The sequence below is a fragment of the Schistocerca cancellata genome, chromosome 8, assembly GCF_023864275.1.
Source record: "Schistocerca cancellata isolate TAMUIC-IGC-003103 chromosome 8, iqSchCanc2.1, whole genome shotgun sequence".
NCBI classification, from domain to species: domain Eukaryota; kingdom Metazoa; phylum Arthropoda; class Insecta; order Orthoptera; family Acrididae; genus Schistocerca; species Schistocerca cancellata.
In genome coordinates, this window is record NC_064633.1 from 489,614,828 (window position 1) to 489,629,938 (window position 15,111).

Below are 15,111 nucleotides of genomic sequence, written 5' to 3' on the forward strand. Positions count from 1 at the left end.
GGGAAGACTTGCAGATATTTTTTTATCTGGGTCTTAAAAGTGCAACCCATGCGTTTAGCCTCCCATATGATTTTGGGTAAAAGGGAAGGGAGCTAACAACATGAATGCATCAGTGCATCAATGACAATCAGCCAGACCACATTCAGAAACGAACACACAAAATCAACATGGATGCATTCCAAGGGCTGGGTTGCTGGAAGCCGTGGTGAGAATGATGACCTGGGAACCGTGTGTAGACTGGTACACTGGGGACTTGCAACAACCAAGTGTTCCAGTTCTCGGTCAATGCCAGGCCAGTAAACATGTCTGTCAGCCAAGGCTTTGGTACCACTTATGTAACACCTGTAAAACCTCCCACCTCAAACTTCAGGAAATGACCACCCATGGAGCTGCTTTGTCCATGGAGATGAGGAGGCAATGGTGCAAAACAAAGTAGTTGTGAAGCAGAACCGACGAGTGGCCTGGAGGACGAAAAGACAATCCTGTTGGACGAGGCAGACTACCTGCCTGAGGATGGGTTCAGATGCTGTTGTTTTGGCAACTCGGGCCCTAATGAGCGGAAACCCGTTTACCACTTGGCAGGAGGAGGCATACAAATGAAAACAAACAAGCTCCTCCTGATTGAACTCTGGGTTTGGGCCCACAGGCAGCCAGGATAAGGAGTCTATTATTATTGGATGGTGCCCCATGGGGTGCAAATGAATATTTGGAGAGGAACAAGGCTCACTGCTGCAACCTGTAGGCCACCTTAATGTGGACCCAGGAAAATGGATTAAATAATGAAATTAAGACTTGTGGTCCATAATTCGTTGGAATTTTGTTCCATAAAAGATAACTTGAATTTTGGTGACCACATACACAATGGCTAGAACCTCGTTCTCAACTTGAGAGTGCTGGAACAGTGCTGCACTGAAAGTATTGCCTGCTCCAAAACACCTGCATTCTGATGGCAGGGATCATCCCCACACCATGTGTGAGGTGTCCATAGCCAAAACCAGTGGTTTGTTGGGATCGAAGATAGCTAGATACAGTGCCGACTGGAGGTGTTCCTTCAGTATGGTGAAGGCCTGGTCACATGTTGGAGACCAGACAAAGGGAACACCTTTGTGTAAAAGGAGATGCAGTGGGTGCGCGATGGTGGATGACCCGGGAATGAACTAGTGGTAATAGGCAATGTTGCCTGAAAAAAGCTTGCAAATCATGCAATTTTGAAGGCTGTGGCAGGTCTGTACTCCATGGTTGAGATGCCCTACCTCAAGAGGTGGCTGAAAATTTTGGAGTTCACAGATTGCAAGACAGATCTGTGGCCCAGAGTTTCTGGAAGAGGACTTGGAGGTGGTGCAGCTGGTAACTTGTAGCATGTCCTGTAATGATGACATCATCCAGGTAGTTGAAGCAATGTGGAATATTGGATGTGACCTCTTCCAAACAGTGCTGAAAAATTGTGGGGGCATTTGCCATCCCAAACATTAACCATTAGTGATGACAGAGGTTGACTGAAGTGTTAATAACCATGATACACATGGATGGAGAAGAATTGACTCCTGCTAAGCGTGTGAACAGTTGATCAGAACATGGCAGTAGGCACATGTCAACCATGGACTGTGAATTCATGGTAGCCCTAAAACTGCCACAAAGGTGAAATTTACTATAGAAACTCTTAATGATGACAAGGGGTGTGCCCCATTCTCTAGAGGAAATGGGAACCACAACCCCAAGAGAGGTAAGCCAGTCCAGCTCTGTCATCTTGACTTGGGAGCAGAGGGCCAGGGGACACTGCCTAGCACAAAAACATCTAGGACAAGCTAACCACTTCAAGGTTGTGTGCACTTGAAAGGCTGTGGTGCACTGTAGGCATTCCACAAACATATCCTGAAGTTCTGAGCACACAGATTCCAAAGACTTATAGGGGACATTGGCAGATACCACCTCTATGGAGACTGTGACTGAAAAAAGCCAAAGGCCTTCCTCCATGAATTGACCAAGCAAGGGAATTTGCTGATTACAGTATCCCCTGAAGCACCTGTCACCTATTGACAGATGTGGAATGCTGAAGTCCAAATATGTTCGGGCATTAAGCAGGGAAACTGCTGCCTTAAGATCTACCTGCAAGGTGAACCAAAACTTGGTGAAAAGCTTGTTGGAATTGTGATCAGGAACTGGCCCTGATGATGACACTTCCTGAATATCCCTATCTGTGGTCTCTGATGCTGCATTCTATGCAGTTAAATGGCAGACTACCACAATGTTGCCTTTTATCTGAAATGACAGGCAGCCCATTGCTGGGGTCACTCTGATCTTATTTGGAGTAACATAATGGCAATATGGAGGGGCAGCTGGAATGCTGTATAAGTGATGTATGGGAGCCATCGGGTCAGCTATCTTACACCACTGCAATGTCATCCTCCCCGGATGAGTAGATGCAGCCAGGCCATCCTCTACCACTGTGATATTATACCAAGCTTTCAACTGCTGATAAGCAGCTTCTCACATCTCATACAACTAGGCACTTGAGAAAACGTCTTTGAGGGAGGGGCTCTCTAACTGGAGTGCCCATTGCCTGAGTTACTTATCCGGGCAGAGGGAATGATAACATCGCATACCATGACAATCTGCATATTGCCCCTTTTAACTTGTATGTTGACAAAGTGGCACTTGTGACTAAGGCCGTGGATGGTCACGACTGAGGCGCAATGAATCTGATGGGGCTGCTTGTTGCATTGGTAAAATTCAACCCTTGCATCCATGATATGTGAGGTGGCAATAATAGGAAGATTACAATGAACATAAGGTGTCAAATGATGACAGCAAGGAAGGTTCTTGCAAGGGGGCCAACTGCCACAAGGTGGGAGAAAACCATGATAAAAACAGTGCATGATGTACCTTTGAGACATAACATGGAACATGTGAAAATGCTGCCACAGGCGGTGTTTGTAACCTCACAATCTTCTGATGGCTCGCTGAATGGCAGGAACTGAGGAGGAAATGGAGCCAGAGATGAATTTTTGGAGAGCCACGCCAGAAAAGCCTGTACCATGACTGTGCTGGGATCCTTCTGTTACTGCACCAACATTTGACTCACCAAATGCAACAAAATGCGAAAAGCAATTGCACAATGAAGAACGTGAAGATATGACCCTACTCATCGCCATTGTGTTGTAATCCCTCAAGAGAACACCACACAAAGACTGCCAAACAAATTTTACTAAGTCTAGAAAACAACTTATTGTAGAGGGTGCACTAGCCACAGAGTGGCTGAGAACAACAGCTCAATAACACATATGCAGAGGTAAATATGTAACTGAGTTAGAGCTGGTTGGTCCTGTGTCTAAAAAGCCGTCTGCTGGCCAGCAGAGTATGTGGGTGAGAGTTTGCGCACGCATCCATGAGTGGCAATGTTTGACAGTTGTCACTTTTTTTTTGCATCTCCCAAGTTCTGTGGCATGCCTTACAACTGAATGTCTGGAACTCTAGTGTTGTGCTAAGTAAGTTCAAGCTAATTACAATGTAATCTAGAAAATGGAGGGGTTATTTCAGTAAAAGCATGATTAGATATAAATAAAAGTGGTTCAATTAGTTTAAACTAAACAGCCAGTCTGTTGCCGGAAGACCTACACACATTTTATTTCTGTTCTACCATACATAAGAACGTACACTGAATTTATTATTTATCTATTTATGTACATTCTAATTCCATTATACTGTGTTTCCAATTTTTTGCATTCAGTATGTATTCATTGACTGAATAGAAAGGACTTTCTATAAGCAATAGTTTTGTTGTTTGCTTAAGTGAAATAATCCCATAAATTTTGGGGAGGTGAGCTCTGATGCCACGTTCAATCACATCCCAGATGTGTTCAATCAGGTTCAGGTCTGGCAAGTTGGGGGGTCAGTATATCAGTTGTAACTCGCCACTGTATTCCTTGAACTCCTGGCCTTGTGACATGGTGCATTATCTTGTGGAGAGATACCACTACCATTGCAGAACACGATCATCATGAAGGGTGTATGTAGTCTGCAACCAATGTATGATAATCCTTGGCCATCATGGTGCCTTGCACAAGCTCCACTAGGCCCATGGATGCCATGTAAATGTTCCCCAGAGCATAATGGAGCTGCTGCCAGTTGCCTCCATCCCGCAGTACAGCTGTCAAGGAGCTGTTTCCCTGTAATATGATACATTCGTGCCCTTTCATCAGCATGTGTTCTGAACTACATTCATATCCACTTCTTATGAAGGTAGGCTAATTGGACTATAGTTTCAGAGCACAATGGATCTCCGTTTTCGTATTGTGGTAAAATTGTGTCTACTTCATTTTATCTGTCTATTCCATAGTAGTAGTAGTTTATTCATCCAGAAACAATGAACATTGCATGGATTTCATAATATATATATATATATATATATATATATATATATATATATATATATATATATATATATATATATAAAAAGAAAGATGATGAGACTTACCAAACAAAAGCGCTGGCAGGTCGATACACACACAAACAAACACAAACATACACACAAAATCTAGCTTTCGCAACCAATGGTTGCCTCGTCAGGAAAGAGGGAAGGAGAGGGAAAGACAAAAGGATTTGGGTTTTAAGGGAGAGGGTAAGGAGTCATTCCAATCCCGGGAGCGGAAAGACTTACCTTAGGGGGAAAAAAGGACAGGTATACACTCGCGCACACACACACATGCGAGTGTATACCTGTCCTTTTTTCCCCCTAAGGTAAGTCTTTCCGCTCCCGGGATTGGAATGACTCCTTACCCTCTCCCTTAAAACCCAAATCCTTTTGTCTTTCCCTCTCCTTCCCTCTTTCCTGACGAGGCAACCATTGGTTGCGAAAGCTAGATTTTGTGTGTATGTTTGTGTGTCTATCGACCTGCCAGCGCTTTTGTTTGGTAAGTCTCATCATCTTTCTTTTTAAATATATTTTTCCCACGTGGAACGTTTCCCTCTCTCTCTCTCTCTCTCTCTCTCTCTCTCTCTCTCTATATATATATATATATATATATATATATATATATATATATATATATATAGGGTGAACAATACTACACAAAATACAGATGTGCATAGTAGACTACATAACATCAGACCACATTAAAATAGCAAGTACAACTTTGATTATTTACATTAATGTATGAGAAAGACTTTTTACATGGAATACACAGTTGATATTTAGATATAACACATACAATTCTAGCACTTTTGTACATATTATTTATTTAGATCATAGCAACAGTCAGATAAAAATTACTATTGGCACAGAGTACATAAATATAATTGTTTAGTATGAAGCTATTCCAGGTATTCTTTTACACTATAATAGCAGTTGGTCATTAAAAATTTGAATACTGCTTCTTTAAATGAAGACAATTTTTTTATTTCTTTTATCTTTACCGGTAGTTTGTTATACAATCTGCTTCCTTGTATGTTTGTTTGTTTCTGCACCAAAGCCTTGTTAACTCTTTTTATATGAATGTCATTGCACTTTCTTGTGTTGTAAGTACGTAGATCCGAGTTGGATTGGAAATTATTAATATTTCTTTTTACATTAATTACACTTTTCTGTATATAGAGGCACGTTAGGGGTAGAATATTCAGCTGTTTAAATAATTGCTTTGAAGGAGTTAGCCTTGAACTGTTGGTAATTATTCTAACAGCTCGTTTTTGTAGAGTGAAGATGGTTTTGAGATTTTTCTTACTATGACCCCAGAAGGTGAGGCCATAGGTAATAGCAGAATGTATATAAGCAAAGTAAACAGCTCTGCTACATTCCCTACTACATACAAAGCTAATAACACGTAAAGTAAAGCAAGCAGAGCTTAACTTATGCGAGAGATACAGGATATGGGATTTCCAGTCTAAATTTTCCTCTATATGTACACCTAACCCCCCCCCCCCCCCCCCCATGAACCATGGACCTTGCCGTTGGTGGGGAGGCTTGCGTGCCTCAGCGATACAGATGGCCGTACCGTAGGTACAACCACAAAGGAGGGGTATCTGTTGAGAGGCCAGACAAACGTGTGGTTCCTGAAGAGGGGCAGCAGCCTTTTCAGTAGTTGCAAGGGCAACAGTCTGGATGATTGACTGATCTGGCCTTGTAACAATAACCAAAACGGCATTGCTGTGCTGGTACTGCGAACGGCTGAAAGCAAGGGGAAACTACGGCCGTAATCTTTCCCGAGGGCATGCAGCTTTACTGTATGGTTAAATGATGATGGCGTCCTCTTGGGTAAAATATTCCGGAGGTAAAATAGTCCCCCATTCGGATCTCCGGGCGGGGACTACTCAAGAGGATGTCGTTATCAGGAGAAAGAAAACTGGCGTCCTACGGATCGGAGCGTGGAATGTCAGATCCCTTAATCGGGCAGGTACGTTAGAAAATTTGAAAAGGGAAATGGATAGGTTAAAATTAGATATAGTGGGAATTAGTGAAGTTCGGTGGCAGGAGGAACAAGACTTCTGGTCAGGTGACTACAGGGTTATAAACACAAAGTCAAATAGGGGCAATGCAGGAGTAGGTTTAATAATGAATAGGAAAATAGGAAAGTGGGTAAGCTACTACAAACAGCATAGTGAACGCATTATTGTGGCCAAGATAGACACGAAGCCCACGCCTAAAACAGTAGTACAAGTTTATATGCCAACTAGCTCTGCAGATGACTAAGAAATTGAAGAAATGTATGATGATATAAAAGAAATTATTCAGATAGTGAAGGGAGACGAAAATTTAATAGTCATGGGTGACTGGAATTCGAGTGTAGGAAAAGGGAGAGAAGGAAACGTAGTAGGTGAATATGGATTGGGGCTAAGAAATGAAAGAGGAAGCCGCCTGGTAGAATTTTGCACAGAGCACAACTTAATTATAGTTAACACTTGGTTTAAGAATCATGATAGAAGGTTGTATACATGGAAGAACCCTGGAGATACTAAAAGGTATCAGATTATATAATGTTAAGACAGAGATTTAGGAACCAGGTTTTAAATTGTAAGACATTTCCAGGGGCAGATGTGGACTCTGACCACAATCTATTGGTTATGACCTGTAGATTAAAACTGAAGAAACTGCAAAAAGGTGGGAATTTAAGGAGATGGGACCTGGATAAACTGAAAGAACCAGAGGTTGTAGAGAGTTTTAGGGAGAGCATAAGGGAACAATTGACAGGAATGGGGGGAAAGAAATACAGTAGAAGAAGAATGGGTAGCTTTGAGGGATGAAGTAGTGAAGGCAGCAGAGGATCAAGTAGGTAAAAAGACCAGGGCTCTTAGAATTCTTGGGTAACAGAAGAAATATTGAATTTAATTGATGAAAGGAGAAAATATAAAAATGCAGTTAATGAAGCAGGCAAAAAGGAATACAAACGTCTCAAAAATGAGATCGACAGTAAGTGCAAAATGGCTAAGCAGGGATGGCTAGAGGACAAATGTAAGGATGTAGAGGCTTATTTCACTAGGGGTAAGATAGATACTGCCTACAGGAAAATTAAAGAGACCTTTGGAGATAAGAGAACCACTTGTATGAACATCAAGAGCTCAGATGGAAACCCAGTTCTAAGCAAAGAAGGGAAAGCAGAAAGGTGGAAGGAGTATATAGAGGGTCTATACAAGGGCGATGTACTTGAGGACAATATTATGGAAATGGAAGAGGATGTAGATGAAGATGAAATGGGAGATACGATACTGCGTGAAGAGTTTGACAGAGCACTGAAAGACCTAAGTCGAAAGAAGGCTCCCGGAGTAGACAACATTCCATTGGAACTACTGACGGCCTTGGGAGAGCCAGTCCTGTCAAAACTCTACCATCTGGTGAGCAAGATGTATGAAACAGGCGAAATACCCTCAGACTTCAAGAAGAATATAATAATTCCAATCCCAAAGAAAGCAGGTGTTGACAGATGTGAAAATTACCGAACAATCAGTTTAATAAGTCACAGCTGCAAAATACTAACGCGAATTCTTTACAGACGAATGGAAAAACTAGTAGAAGCCGACCTCGGGGAAGATCAGTTTGGATTCCGTAGAAATACTGGAACACGTGAGGCAATACTGACCTTAAGACTTAGCTTAGAAGAAAGATTAAGGAAAGGCAAACCTACATTTCTAGCATTTGTAGACTTAGAGAAAGCTTTTGACAATGTTGACTGGAATACTCTCTTTCAAATTCTAAAGGTGGCAGGGGTAAAATACAGGGAGCGAAAGGCTATTTACAATTTGTACAGAAACCAGATGGCAGTTATAAGAGTCGAGGGACATGAAAGGGAAGCAGTGGTTGGGAAGGGAGTAAGACAGGGTTGTAGCCTCTCCCCGATGTTATTCAATCTGTATATCGAGCAAGCAGTAAAGGAAACAAAAGAGAAATTCGGAGTAGGTATTAAAATCCATGGAGAAGAAATAAAAACCTTGAGGTTTGCCGATGACATTGTAATTCTGTCAGAGACAGCAAAGGACCTGGAAGTGCAGTTGAACGGAATGGACAGTGTCTTGAAAGGAGGATATAAGATGAACATCAACAAAAGCAAAACGAGGATAATGGAATGTAGTCGAATTAAGTCGGGTGATGCTAAGGGAATTAGATTAGGAAATGAGACACTTAAAGTAGTAATGGAGTTTTGCTATTTGGGGAGCAAAATAACTGATGATGGTCGAAGTAGAGAGGATATAAAATGTAGACTGGCAATGGGAAGGAAAGCGTTTCTGAAGAAGAGAAATTTGTTTACATCGAGTATAGATTTAAGTGTCAGGGAGTCATTTCTGAAAGTGTTTGTATGGAGTGTAGCCATGTATGGAAGTGAAACGTGGACGGTAAATCGTTTGGACAAGAAGAGAATAGAAGCTTTTGAAATGTGGTGCTACAGAAGAATGCTGAAGATTAGATGGGTAGATCACATAACTAATGAGGAAGTATTGAATAGGATTGGGGAGAAGAGAAGTTTGTGGCACAACTTGACCAGAAGAAGGGATCGGTTAGTAGGACATGTTCTGAGGCATCAAGGGATCACCAATTTAGTATTGGAGGGCAGCGTGGAGGGTAAAAATCGTAGGGGGAGACCAAGAGATGAATACATTAAGCAGATTCAGAAGGATGTAGGTTGCAGTAGGTACTGGGTGATGAAGCTTGCACAGGATAGAGTAGCATGGAGAGCTGCATCAAACCAGTCTCAGGACTGAAGACCACAACAACAACAACATGTACACCTAAGAATTTTGTGGTAGCAACTCTCACAATTTCTTTATTTGGTATTCTGAGATCTAGATCAGAGTGTGACTTTGCTTTCCTGTAATGGATATAATTAGTTTTAGAGATATTTATGGTTAATTTGTTCACTTCAAACCAATTTTGCAAATATTCTATAATTCTGGTTGCAGATGTTGGCAATACCCAGTTTATGTCAGTTACTACAATGTTTGTGTCATCGGCAAACAGGGTTATATGAGTACCATTTACTGGAATCTTGATATCAGTTATGTAAAGAAGAAATAGGAGGTGTCCTAGAACACTCCCCTGCGGTACCCCAATTGGCACAGTCTGAATATCCGATCTGTAAACAATACTTTGGTTTTTACTGTTTGTTGTTGCAATTTCTACTACCTGTTTCCTCTTATTGAGATATGACAAACCACTTTTTGGCTACTCCTCATATACTGACATATTCTAACTTGTCTAGCAGGATATCATGTTGGACAGTATCAAATGCCTTTGAGAGGTCCAAATTTATTCCTATTGTACTGTTGTTCTTATCTAGCCCCGTTACAATATTTTCAATGAATTGGGTGATGGCTGACTCTGTACTCATTCCTTTGCAAAAGCCGTGTTGGTTTACAGACAATAGATTGAATTTCTCGAGGTAATTTGTAATTCTGTTTTTCATGACTGTCTCTATTACTTTTGAAAATACCGATAATAAAGCTATTGGTCTATAGTTTCCCACTTCATGTATATTGCCCTTTTTATACAATGGTTTTACTTTTGCAATTTTTAATCGTTGTGGGAAGACACCTTCTGAAAATGATATGTTTATGATGTGTGAGAGTGGGTCTGATATGACACTATCACATCTCATCATGACTTTGCAAGGTATCTCGTCAATCCCTGAGGGAATTTTATTCTTCATTGTTTTTATTATTCGATTAACTTCCAATTTGTTCGTGGGAGGTAGCAGTAATGAATTAACACTTTGTTCTTCTGGGATTGATGTTCTACTAATCTTAGAACAATTTTTACTCAGATTGATTGAACTATTTATGAAGTAGTCATTAATGTAATTTGCTAAAGTAAGATTTCTGACTAGCACACCTTGATCATCTTTTAAAACAAAGTCATCTGGATTTCTAACATTTTTGCTTGGGCCTATTTCTTTTTTACTACATTCCATATAGCTTTCGATTTGTTTGCTGACCCAGCAATTATACTGTCATTGTGCATTGTCTTGGCTTTTTTGATCACCTTTCTGTAAATTTTCTTGTATGTCTTAACATAATCTGTGAAGTGTTCATCTTTGTTATCTTTTTTGAGTTGACTGATATGTTTTAGTGTTTGACTAGATACTCTAATAGCAGGTGCTGTCCACTGGCTTGTGTTCCTAGGCACGACATTGATCTTTGTGAGCTTTTTTGGGAAACACATCTCAACTAGGGACATGAATGTACTAGAAAAAGCATTGAAAGATTCCTCGGTTGTTGTTTGTGCAAAGACATCTTCCCAGGTTTCATTAGCTAACAACTGGATGAAGGTATTCACTTTTTCTGTATAGAAGTGCCTTTTGTATCCCCACTTATATTTTACTGCCTTGGGGATAGAGTAATTTATGTATGTTAATAGTGTATTGTGATCTGAAAGACCTAAGTTTACGTTTAGTGGCTCAGTGATACCATTCTCTATATTTGTGAAAATATTGTCTAAAAGAGAAGACGACAGTTCTGTTATTCTGGTGGCATCTGTAAAGAGTGGTTTCATGTGGAAGCTGCTGAGTATACTCAAAAGCTGTCTTTTTTCATCACTTTCAATTAACAGGTTAATATTAAAATCTCCACATAAAAATAATTTCACTTCATTACTATAAAAAGTGTTTAGTGCTGCTTCTATTTTTTTTTGAAGAATATGTTTTTGTCACCCTGTGGAGATCTATATATTGTAATGACAACTAGTTTTTCACTCTTCTCCACAGTTTTTAACTCTATGGCACATGATTCAAAATGTTTTTCTATATTTAGATGGTCCAATTCTGTTTTCACTTTGAACTGCAGTCGTACTCTAGAGTAAATGCATACCCCACCATTCTTAAAAACACTTCGGCAATAATGTGATGCTAAATTAAACTTGCTTATATTTATGAGACTTAATTCACTGGCCTTGCACCAGTGTTCAGATAAACAAATACAAGAGACATCAGCAAGATTATTTAAAGCTACTTCTAGATCTAGTACTTTGTTTCTGAGGCATTGAACATTCTGACACATTAACCTGACTGTTTTGCAAGTATTTTTTCTTTTGTCATTACCTGGTAATGTGCTGCTTTTTCCATAGTAGTTGTGACTTATCTGCAAATTTTCTTGCTGATTTGTCACAATCTTTTCCTTTTCTTTGTCTGGTGCCATAAAAAATCCTTATTTAATGATGTAGATGTACCTTGTCTTGGACTCCTCCGTAGGCAGTGTTGAGTTGCTGCAACTGTTGATGGTTTTGTTGCTGCTGCTACTGTTGATGGTTTTGTTGCTGCTGCTACTGTTGTTGGTTCAGTTGCTGCTGCTGCTGCTGCTGCTGCTGCTGTTTCTGTGGCCGGAGGTGGTGGTGGTGGTAGTGATAGTGGTTGTGGTGCTGACAGGATTCTTCGTGCTGTTGCTGCCTTTGATTCTTTTATTGGCACCATTTCTGTTGATGGTGGATCTGTTGGTTTTGCTGCAGAAGACATGAATTAACTAGGTAGAAGAATGTTTTTGCCATTTCATTTGCCTTTAACTTTAAAACTTTATTTAAAAGCTCATTTGTATCAGTGGAGGTTTTATTATCACTTTTACTATCCATTGTGCTGAAGTAGGACCGAAATAACATGAGCTAATGGTGGTGTCTTGCTTATTTTTAAGAAGCTGTAGGGCTTGCAGAGGATCACTTTTGTTATTTTCTGTAAGACTTTTGCCTATGTTGGTAAAATGTGTGTTGAAAGTGCTGCTAACAGCTACAGGGTCTTCTATTATTCTATTGTTTACTTTGAGCCATAGGCTTTTATTACCTGCCAAGTATCCTGTTTCTTTGTAAATTACCTCCCATGTGCTCCTGACGCTGGTGGCTGAGCAATCATGTTCCCCACAAAATTTTTTGGGAGCTTACTGTGTCGTATTGTAACTATTTTAAACTTTATAACTCACCAAAATGACCGTCTTTGTGGATCTCTGTTACTAATATAAAGAGATATTAGTTTTGTACAGGATACAAGTAATCCCTTCGTCAGCCATATCACACGCTCTCCCTTTACCTTCATTGTCCTTGTGTCACTCGGTAGGCACTCTTCTGTAGCTTTTAAATAAATATTCAGTAAAACGTTGAACAGAAGCAAATATAAAGTCCTTCTGAAGGTTAGTAGAAGGGCTCATGCTCACTCAAATACGTTATTTTACAAATTCCTGTTCAGTTGGGAAGAGGTTATTCATATATACTTTCACTGTATACAACAACTTATGCAAAACATATTTGGAAGTTTGTAAGATATTGTGAAGTCATGTACGCAGTTGCAGTTCTATTGGAAGTACCGCAAAAACGTAAATAATACGAGGGAAAGGAAAAAAATTGTGGAGTCGCCGGGTATCGATCCCGGTACCTCTCGCATGCTAAGCGAGCGCTCTACCATTTTTTTTATAAAAACATTTATTAAAAACAATGTTACACTCCAAATACATACTAAGTTATGCATACATGAAGTTATTTAAACAAAACGGTTTGATGATTTCAGTTACGCTGACATTAAGGAAAGACAACAGAGGATTGTGTTACTGACTAATTACCAGAAAGAATTAATTCAAACTTCAAGAACAAAATTTTTAAAGACATTCGAACTTCAACCTGAAGAAGTAAAATCTGCACTTTGAATTACATGAGGTGCAATCTTTACAGAAGCATAATTTCTTTATGATGGATATCAGCAAGTTGATGGGATAATTTTAATTAAAACAATTTATAATCATATTAGACAATTTCTGAAATACTTGAGAATGGCGGAAAGGAGATATATAATAAAGTTGACTAGCCTTCCAACTACACTTTCTGGACATTAATTGAATCTTAACTATCTGAAGTGATCAGATCTATATAATCAGTCTTTCACTGGATCAGATCTATATAATCAGTCTTTCACTGAGAAACTGACTTACACATCACAGTGCAAAAATGAACAGGGCAATGTGCCAGCCATTGACTGTTACAGTTATAAGATAGAATCTTATGGTTCTAAACAATCGATAAGGACATTCTATAAAAACTGTATTTCCAAATTTCTAGTATAAGCCAATAATGCACCTTTAATGTTTTGTGTTTTGACACTATTTCGACACACAATCTCAATGTCACATAAGTTCTGTACATTAGCTTATAAGTTGCAAAAACTACTCTCTGAAGTAGAAAAAGTTCACATCATAAATATACTGTAAAATCTTAAATAGTATCCTTAAGGTAACTACAATACATCACTGTCAACACAGTCTTCTTTTTTATATTAACCAACGCCTATTCTTTCAAATACAATTTTTAACATATTACCGGACTTTTTCTTGTGATTCGAATAGCTTCTAATTTTGTGAAACTCACACAGCATGTGTACCATGAACTCTATGATGCTATCGGATCCTAATTTGTTAAGGACGTAGGTAACAAAATTTCCCAGCAACCAGTGCACAGCGTTATTTTTTGCTTCTGGGAAATAGCGTGCGTCAGGCCTGTGTATCAATGACAGCGATATATACTCAGGGGATGTTCTTGTAATCAGAGCTATTTGCTCTCGGACCCACTTCCAACTATTCATGTGACCACTGCAAGTATATCTGCGAATTACTGTGTAACTAGATGGCATTGTTGGCATAAATTTGTTTCACAGAGTCCGATTGCGTGCAGTCTTTCATTGGTGCTAACTATGTTGTTAACTGTCTTGTACCATGCCGTTTTTATGTTAGACGTGAGCACATTAGAACTAATGTTTTTCCAAATCTCAGTCCACTCAATGTTTGGAAACTGTCGTTCTATTTTGTTTCTTCCTTCGCTTTTCTTTCGTTCCCGCATTATGACTCTCGATGTTAAGTGTCGTGACTGCCTGAGTTCGACACTGATATAACTAAACTCAACATAGAAAATCCTCACGTGCTGTAAGCGACTGTTGATATTCTGCACGTCAATCGGGGGAAGCAGGCTTGGAGGCTTAATGATCTCGAAAAGTTGGCTGGTTATGCTTTCTCGCGAGTCTCTTATTAAATTAACTTGCCTTTTGATAAAAAGAGCAGAGGCTTTATCCGTTATATCAGTTAATCCTAGTCCATTTTTAGGATCTAAAGAGGCTACTTTAGCAGGTACTCTGAACACTTCACCTCTCCACAAAAAGTTGGTGATTTTGGACATTATTCTCCTCGCTATCATTCTCGGTATTGGAAACAGCTGGGCAGTATAATAAGCCTTAGCAAGGATGCATGAGTTGATATACTGTGTTCTTTGAACTTGGTTCATATATCGAGTTAAATTCTCGCCAATCGCTCCTTGCACTTTATCTGCTGCAACTTTCCAATTTAAAGCCGTCATTTTCATAGGACATGCTGTCAGGGTGATCCCAAGTGTTTTATGTTGTCGGACTATTTTTGCCCACTCGACGTAGATATTATCAAAACCTCAGATTTAACATCTTACTTTTTTTTCGTTAGCATTGGCTCCAGATGCTCTACAGTACGACTCAATCACCGTTGCTAGCGTGGTTACCTCGTCATTATTCCTTATAATGACCCCTATATCGTCAGCATAGGCTCTTATAACTGTTTTATTTCCTGATAATGTTAAGCCTTGTAATGTAGCATGGACATGTCGGAGGAAAGGTTCCAGCGAAATGGCGAAGAGCGACATGGACAGAG